Source organism: Sus scrofa, chromosome 6, assembly GCF_000003025.6.
Source record: "Sus scrofa isolate TJ Tabasco breed Duroc chromosome 6, Sscrofa11.1, whole genome shotgun sequence".
Classification (NCBI taxonomy): domain Eukaryota; kingdom Metazoa; phylum Chordata; class Mammalia; order Artiodactyla; family Suidae; genus Sus; species Sus scrofa.
The window spans coordinates 27,644,022-27,650,083 of NC_010448.4; the positions used below are offsets into that span (position 1 = coordinate 27,644,022).

Consider the following 6,062-nt stretch of genomic DNA (forward strand, 5'->3'; position numbering starts at 1 on the left):
ACAGCAGTGTGTAACCAGCACTTGGGCTCAAGAAACAGAACATTGTTAGCCCCTAAAACCAGCCCCACTCCTGCCTTTTCCAGTCACTGCCACCCAAAAGTCACCCTTGTACTGACTCCCATGGCATAGATGCAGTTTACCTGCTTAATGGAATCACAGACTGTATGAGTCAGTGAAATGGTCTAAAAGTGGGGTTACACTGTATAAACTGTTTGTGTCAGGCTACTGTCACTCAACATCATGTCTAATATGCATGCAAGGAGCTGTGGCTTGTTCAGTCTCACTGGTGCAGAGTCTCTCACTGTGTGCATTACCCCATGCCTCCCCCTCCTCCTAACGGGCATTCGGGTAGTTTCCAGGTTGGGACTGTTATGAATGGTATTGATAGGAAATTTCTAACCCCATGTCTTCTGGTGAACATAGGGACACATTCCATTCAGTATATGGCCCCCAGGGGAATTAGTGAAGTGACATGGAATTGCTGAGTCACTGTGTTGTAGTTTTGCAACTTGTACTGAAGCAGCTTGGGTGGCTACTGTGTAGCAGGTTTGATGCCTGGCCCAAGAACTTCCACATGCTATGGGTGTGCCCCCACCCAAAAGAAACCCCATACACTTACCTATCAGTCCTCTTTTCTGCCCCACCCCCAGCCCTAAAAAACCATTAATCTACTTCCTGTCTTTACTGGTTTCCCTATTCTGCCATTTCATAGTCATAGAATCATGTGATATGTAGTCATTTGTGTACTAGCTTCTTTCATTTAGTACAGTTGTTTTCAAGGTTCATCCATGTTGTAGTGTGTATCAATATTTCATTCTTTTTGGCCAAATAATACTCCGTTATGTGGATATGCCACATTTTGTTTATCCATTTATCAGTTCATGAACATTTGAGTTGTTTCTACCTGCAGCTCTTATCAGTAATGCTGCCGTAAACGTTAGTATACAGGTTTTTGTGTGAACATCTGTCTTTATTTTTCTTGGAGATATGTATATGTAGAATTGCTAGGTCGTATGGTAACTTTTAGGTTTAATCATTTGAGGAACTGCCAGACTGTTTTCCAAAGTGGCGACATCATTGTACATCCCCATCAGAAGTCTATGAGAATTTAGATTTCTCCACTTCTTTGGCAACTTTTATTATCTGACTTTATTGGCCTTTTAAATATATGTTACTTAGAGAAATATTCTTCAGTCCTTTGCCCATTTTTGAATTGGGTTATCTGTCTTTTTGTTATTGAATTGTAAATTCTTTTTATATTCTGGATGCAAGTCTCTTATCATATCTGCCACTTGCAAATATTTTCTTCCATTCTATGGATTATTTTCACTTTCTTCATTCTTTTGCATACCCAGTTGTCCCATTTCAACATTTGTTGAAAGGACCTTGGCATCCTTGTTGAAAACCAGCTGATCACAGTTACATGTTTTTTTTAAGCACTCTCAATTCTTTTTTTTTTTTTTTTTTTTGTCTTGTCTTTTTAGGGCCACACCCGAGGCATATGGAGGTTCCCAGGTTAGGGGTCCAATCGGAGCTACAGCTACTGGCCTGTGCCACAGCCACAGCAACGCCAGATCCACGCCACATCTGTGACCTACACCACAGCTCATGGCAACGCTGGATCCTTAACCCACTGAACGAGGCCAGGGATGGAACCCACAACCCCACGGTTCCTAGTCAGATTCCTTTCCACTGTGCCATGACAGGAACTCCTATGTTATTCTTGTTCAAAATTCTATTCTAGGTCCCTTGTAATTCCACATGAATTGTAGAATCTGTTTGGCAGTTTCTCCCAAGAAATCAGCCAAGCTTTATATAGGGGTGGCATTGAATCTATAGATCAATCTTGGGAGTATTTACCATTTTAACACTATTAAGTCCTTTCATCCATGAACATGGGATGTTTCCCATTCATTTAGATCTACTCTAATGTCTTACAACTTTGTTTTGAAATTTTCAGTGTACGTTTTGGCCTTTTTTGTTTAGGATTTTTTTTTTTTTTTTTGGTGGGGGGACGGGGGGCGGGGGCAGGCCAGAGATCAAACCCACACCACAGCAATGCCAGATCCTTAACCCAAGGTGGCACAAGAGAACTGCAAGGCTGTGCTTTATTGAGCAGCCACATGTGGCTGCAGAGATGGCTGGCACACTGGTCAACCCCTTCCCAGGGGGACCTGTCTATACCCACCATCCATGGCTTGGTCTTGGCTATACTTCCCTACCCTCACTCTCAACTTAGCCCTGGCACTGGCCTCTGGCCCTTTTCAGTGCTGGTCATCTTTGAATCCCTGCTAGCCTGGAGGTCCAAAAGTTTCCTTGATGGTGCCATGCTGACAGACACATCTCTTCCTGGCTCTGCAGTTGCTACCTTTGAATGGAGAACGGTAAGTCCCCTCATTTTGATATATTCTGGTAAGAGTCTTCACACAGCTGAACTGCTTATGCCCAGGGTCTCAGCTCAGAGAGATGATTCTTCTACCCTTGAAGGTACCCTTTATTGCCCCTGTGGGTGGGAGGTCAGGTCAGGACACTGCTGAGCCCAGAACCAGGCTCTCTGTCTTTACCCCAGACCCAGCTGCTGAGCTGCCTCCAAGCTCAGGCTCCTTCTCTCCAGGACCTTGGCTTCACCCTGTGATCTGACCTCTAATGCCAACTCACCTCACTTGCCAGACACATCTACTTATGTCTAAAGCCAAATGGTGAGCCAGGTGGAGACTTGTTCTCCCCCCAAAAGCAGAGGATGCTGGGGGACTTAGGAGAGAGGTCTCCTAGTATTAAATATAGAACCTCAGATCTGGAGTCCCCGTTGTGCTGAGTGGTATTAAACCTGACTAGTATCCATGAGAATGCAGCTTTGATCCTTGACTTCAATCAGTGGGTTAAGGATCCAGCGTTGCTGTGAGCTGTGGTGTAGGTCACAGACGTGACTTGGATTCCACGTTGCTGTGGCTGTGGTGTAGGCCGGCAGCTCTAGCTCCGATTCGACCCCTAGCCTGGGAACCTCCATATGCCTCGGGTTCGGCTCTAAAAAACAAGAAAAAAAAAAAATCTCCGGTTCTTACCCCTAAGGTAATGTTGCACCAGGGCCACCTGGCTGACCTAGCTACCTATCTATTCAACATTCCCTGTATCCCAGGTGAGCCATGGATAGTGACAACCTGAGTCCTAGGGACGCCACTGAGGAGCCTGGCCTGGCACAACTGCCACCCATATGGACCAGGTAAAAGGTTGTTTCTTCCCCAGGGAGAATTGGCAGGAGCACAGCCAGCTGCTGGCAGGACTGGCCCTTAAGGCCCACCACCCCTTTCCCTTGTCCTCCACCCCACCCCACCCCAGTTTGGCCCTTGCTTTGAGGGACTCATGCTTAGCGCATACAGATAAACCAACTGTGTCAGAGCCTGGGGAACACAACCAAGTGGCTCTGTCACCTCCCTCAGACTAGGCTCCATACTCCTCTTGATGTGGCCACACATAACCCACAGGGGAACCAGCAGAGTGAGGTCACATGAAGGGGAATCTAGTCCAGGAAGAAGAACATGGTCCAGGCCAGATGGAGCTGCTAATAGCCTCTGCTTCCTTGGCCCCACCTTCCCTGTCCTCCCGTACCTGCCCCTTTAAACCTCGCAATTACAGTGAACTCTCTGCTAATGTTGGTTAGAGAAAATATGGGAAGTACAAAAAAGTTAAAGGAAAAAAAAAAACATCAAAGTCACCAATGACTATAACTTAGAGCCAAACATAGATACCATTTTGGCATCAGTCCTTCCTATCTGTTACTTTAGACATCTTTGGAGTATTTTTGGCATGTCCTTTCCATAGCTAATATATCATATTCAATATACAATTTCAAATTCTGCTTTATCAAGTTATTTCACTACATCAGCCTTTTCCCAAGTACTGATGACAACGGCTGACACAATGGGTTTTCCCTTTAAATGCTGAACCTACATTAATGCCTTTAACCCTCACTGCAACCCTATGAGATGAGTACTGTTACTGTGCAGATTTTACGGATGGAGATACTGAAGTCCAGAGAAGTTAAGAGATTTTCCCCAAGGTCGCACAGCTCATAAGGGGCAGTGCCGGGATTAAAACTCAGGAGCCTAGCTTAGCACCAGCTGGCTGCTATAGAGTCTTAATGGAACACAGTATTACGAACTGTGCGGCGTGTATTTGGCTCTGTAGAATTAACATCCCTTCCTCCCCTATCCCCTCAGGTCCTGTTGGATGAGGCTGTTGTCAACAAGGCTATAGGACACTCATCATAGGAACAATTTTTCGTGTGTTTCGGGCGGTCTCCCAGACCAAATCTCAGTCAAAGCCTGGGGCACCTTTAAGGCTCTTGCTCCATGTTGTTCAACAACCTCAGGAAAGGCTGCATTATTCATGCCATGGAAGGATGAAGGCTCCCGCTTTGCCAACAGGTAGGGTGTAAGGGGAGGGGGCGAGACCCCAAGGTGTAGGGGACATGAAGGTCCCCAAGCCATATTGGCACATGAGAATTTTGTAGAAAATGGTCCGAGAACCATCTCCGCAACTCCTGGACGCTTCAGCCATTCAAGGCTTGAGAAAAGAGAGTGTGAAGGGGGAAAGAGGTAGGTGAGAGGTTTTCTTTGGAGAGAGCTGTTGCCTCACTGTGAGCAGTCTTGCCTTTGAATGAAGATGGAGTGGCCCTCTTCTCCCCACACCTGTTCCTGCAGGAAGTGCCTGTAAAAGAGACTGGACAAGAGTTCCCGTCGTGGCTCAGTGGTTAATGAATCGGACTAGGAACCACAAGGTTACGGGTTCAATCCCTGGCCTTGCTCAGTGAGTTAAGGATCTGGCGTTACTGTGAGCTGTGGTGCAGGTTGCAGTTGAGGCTTGGATCCCATGTTGCTGTGGCTGTGGCGTAGACCCCTAGCCTGGGAATCTCCATATGCTGAGGGAGCAGCCCTAGAAAAGACAAAAAAAAAAAAAAAAAAAAAAGAGAGAGAGAGAGAGACTGGACAAAGCAGAGGGGAGCAGGGGGCCCTGAGGCCTTTAAATCCACAGGTGGAAACCTGAGGGCAAAGGGCCGAGTACCCAGGTGTTCTGCTCCAACCTCAGCACCTACTCTGTGCCCAAAGCTTGACCCATGTGACCTCAACTTTAAGCCCATTGCACAGATTAGCACACTATGAAAGGATTGCAGGCTGGTCAGTTTTGTGACGAGCCAAGACCATCTATTGTGACCTGTCACCTCCAGACAGAGACAAGGCTGTGGAGTGATCGGAGAGTTGCTCACATTATCTTCCACCCCATACCTGCTGGTGGTGATTAAAGGAAGATAAAAGTGGGACTGCCCAGTGCTTACACGCTGCAGATACAGCTCCCATCTGACATTTGCGGTGTGGACATCATCCCAGCCCAGGGCAGGAGCCGGCCAGCTGGAGCATGTGTTGGATTCTCTGCCTGAGCCTCACCCTCTGCATAGAGGTGCAGGCCACTCTGGGTAAGCCCCCTGCTTCCTAATGGTATTGGGCAAGAGGGACATGAGGGAAACAGGGACAGGCCCCCAGCTCAACTTCTTCTGGGGGCAGTGGGGCAGGGACATATAGAGATCTGGGCAGGTAGGGGGGTGGGCAGCTGGGAGTATGAACATTTATAAAAATAATATTATATAATTATAATTATAAAATATATCTTATAATTTTATGTTTATAATTTATGATGTATATCTTTATAAAATTAATATGTAAAATTAGTATTACATTAGTGTGTATATATATATATATAAAAGCATGTGTGTGCACATGTGTGACCATCATGTAACCACCAACCAGATCAAGATCTAAAACATTTCCAGAACCCAGCATACCCCTTCCCAGTCAATACTCTCAAAGTAACCACTGTTCTGACTTCTATCATAAATTAGATTTGTCGGAGTTCCTGTCGTGGCTCAGTGGAAATGAATCTGATTAGCATCCATGAGGACACAGGTTTGATTCCTGGCTTCACTCAGTGGGTTGAGGATCTGGTGTTGCCATGAGCTGTGGTGTAGGTCGCAGACGCAGCTCGGATCTGGCATTGCTGTGGTTGTGGTA

At 46.4% G+C, this 6,062-nt stretch overlaps 1 long non-coding RNA gene across 2 annotated transcripts; it reads left to right on the plus strand.

The window, feature by feature from the left end:
* On the plus strand, positions 1,627 to 5,722 carry LOC110260940. 2 transcript variants are annotated; one of them, XR_002344557.1, is made up of 4 exons: positions 1,627 to 2,384; positions 3,137 to 3,220; positions 4,218 to 4,424; positions 5,225 to 5,722. It is a non-coding gene; the product is annotated as an uncharacterized LOC110260940 (long non-coding RNA). The 2 variants fall into 2 exon arrangements; XR_002344556.1 differs by lacking the exon at positions 1,627 to 2,384 and having other exon boundaries at positions 2,963 to 3,220.